Raw genomic sequence first — 3183 nt, forward strand, 5'->3', positions numbered from 1 at the left:
TGCCCTCCCACCCCTGCATGAAGTTGTGATCTTTGAGGGGCTATGCCTTCTGAAAAATGATAAATGAAGCAAAATCTGTACAGCAAGAAAATGTGTCTGTCTTAAGTTGAGCTATGAGTGAGGAAAGAAATCTCCCTTGAGAACTGGTGAACACAGGCATAAGTCAGGCCATCTTAGGGCTTTACCTTAAACAACTGGGATGGTAAAGTGCCAAATTGAGAAATATACTTGCACCAGCCCTCTTTCAGAGCAATAATAATTGAGACAATGTTGTGTTGGCTCAGAAGCAAACCCAAAATCAACAAAACAGAATAGTAAGCCTAGAAACTGACCACACATAAACAAACTTCACACATGACAAGTGGCATTGCTAATCCATAGTGAAAGTAGGGTCAATTCAATAAATGGTGCTAAATAATTGGTTACAAACATGGAAGATAAATTATATCTGTATGTCACACCACACCCAAAACTCAATATCAAATTCTAGTCTTAAATACAAATAAGGAAAAGAATAAGACTTTTGAATGACAAGGGAGTATTGTATGTATTACAAGAATAAATAAAGAAGTTTAAGACACTTAAGGAGCTAAAAATTAACCTAACAGAGGAGGAAGACATTTGCAGCATAGAGGAGCCTGGCTCCTGGTTGAAACAGTGTGTGTGATTTTTCAGGCCTGACCACAGGCTGCATGGAGCTACCTACCCTCCCTGCACCAGAGCTGGTGCAAAGCCCTTTCTCTGCAGCTTCTGAAGGGGATTGCGGCCAGTGACTCAGGCTCCCTGGCAGGTGTGCTCTCTACACTTGTGCCTTCATTCCCAAGCCTCTTCAGCCAAGGCTTTGGGTGGGGGTCTTCTTTGGGCACCTCTATTGGGACCTCCTTATCAGGGTGAGGAGGTTTAATTGTCAATCATTTTAAGTTGATAAAATTCATTTCATTGAAATACAGCAAAGCATAGCTCCATTCATGGTTCTTGATAGAGGGGCAAGAAAAATGTTTCTCCCATTATCCTAGGCCAGTTAAGGATACCAGAATAAACCAAAGCCTGCCACACAGACCAGTGGTCAAGTCATAAGTCTCAGACAAGGAAAATTAATATTTACCACTGTCAGGAGTTTGTTTCCAAAAAACTGTCACAATATTTCAGATAAAAAGTTGCAAAAGTGTCCTGTGAAGTTTACACTATTTCCAAATTTTTCTTCCGTTTGCACCTTCAGGCTTGGCTACATAAACCTGCCAGTGTTATTAATGCAAGTCACTCTGTTATTCTTCACTTTACTAAATATGGGAAGATCAGAGAAGCAGGTCCTTAAGAGAAGCAAATGTTATTCCTGTTGTGGAATGAATGAATGGTTCTGCCTTTCCTTTCCCAAATGTTTAGGGTGCTGCAGGCCTCCCATAGTGTGTGAAAAAGAAAATGTAAAAAGACAGAAAGCAAGGTCCACTGAATGTTCAAAAATGAGTTATAGAACAAAATTTACTTTTCCCAAATCTTAGAAAATATTTCACCCCAATAAAGAGCCTTCAGAGTATGCATGGACAGTAGGCTGAAATTTTCATACTGTTTAACTAGGAAAATTGTTTTGTCTTCCTAAACAATTTTGTTTACTTTTTCAACAAAGGTCTGTCTAGTCAAGGTTATGGTTTTTCCAGTAGTCATGTATGGATGTGAGAGTTGGACTATAAAGAAAGCTGAGTATCGAAGAATTGATGCTTTTGAACTGTGGTGTTGGAGAAGACTCTTGAGAGTCCCTTGGACTGCAAGAGATCCAACCAGTCCATCCTAAAGGAGATCAGCCCTGGGTGTTCATTGGAAGGATTGATGCTAAAGCGATACTTTGGCCATCTGATGTGAAGAACTGACTCATTGGAAAAGTCCCTGATGCTGGGAAAGATTGAAGGCAGGAGGACAAGGGGACGACAGAGGATGAGATGGTTGGATGGCATCACTGACTCAACTGACATGAGTCTGAGTAGGCTTCGGGAGTTGGTGATGGACAGGGAGGCCTGGCGTGCTGTGGTCCATGGGGTCGAAAAGATTTGGACATGACTGAGCGACTGAACTGAACTGAACTGAAACCATTTTTGGATACACAGCTTTTAAGTTATTTAGATTTTTCTTCACACCATTTTCTTTCACATCCAAAAGCTACATAAGCTGGAAATGACAAGTGTAGATGGATCCAGAAGCTTTATAACTATCATCCTCAAGCAGACTCTCTGTCCAGTGGGTGCATCCAAATGCCCAGTGTGTCCCCACTCCATCACACTGTGGGCTGCCCTTACCTCTGCTCAGGTTTCACAAGGCTCTAAGCAAATGGGGCCTGTTGCCTCTTTGTTCTCTTATAACAGATAGGCTTTGTTCACTCCTTCTGTGTTTCTATCACCCTGTCAAGAACAGCTCCTGAATTTCTTCTCTCTAAAGCAGAGTATCTTTTCCAGATCCTTTACTCTGGCCAATGGGATGTGAGTAAATGTAAGACAGGAACCTGAAATGTGTTTGAGGAGGAAGATTTACCCTCTTGCATTTCCTGGATGGCGCAGTGGTAAAGAATCCACCTGCAATGCAGGAGATGTGGGTTCAACCCCTGTGTAGGGTAGATCTTCTGAAGAAGGAAATGGCAAGCCACTCCAGTATTTTGGCCTGGAGAATCCCCATGGACAAAGCAGCCTGGTGGGCTACACAGTCCATAGGGTTGTAAAGAGGTGGACATGACTGAGTAAACTCTTATTATGGGGGAGAGTTTCTCTTGGTCAGCTGCTGCCTCCTTTGCCTGGAACCCAGGATATGGACACAGGAAATGACACTACAGCATTTGATCCATGGATCCAGGAGTAAAGTAAATGTTTGTTGCTTTATGCTATTGAGACACTGCAGTTCGTTTTTCTATAGTGTTGTAGCAAAGGTTGGCTGACACTAGGGGAACCAACCCATAACACCTCTTTTTTCACCCTAATTTCAGAATCAATGGAAACAGAGAAAGAGGTAAATAGAGATAGAAAAGGAGGCTGAGACAGAAAGAGAGAGTATTACCGGGGTCCAGCCCCGGTTGGATCCAGGGATATCCTCAGGAGGATGGCGTTGGCGAAAGGATAGTTAAAAGGAGAAAGAGACAGAGGCTTGATCTGACTGGTTTACATCGGAAACCAATAAAGTTCGTGACACCGAACTTGCTCTGAC

This window comes from Bos taurus, chromosome 9, assembly GCF_002263795.3.
Source record: "Bos taurus isolate L1 Dominette 01449 registration number 42190680 breed Hereford chromosome 9, ARS-UCD2.0, whole genome shotgun sequence".
Classification (NCBI taxonomy): domain Eukaryota; kingdom Metazoa; phylum Chordata; class Mammalia; order Artiodactyla; family Bovidae; genus Bos; species Bos taurus.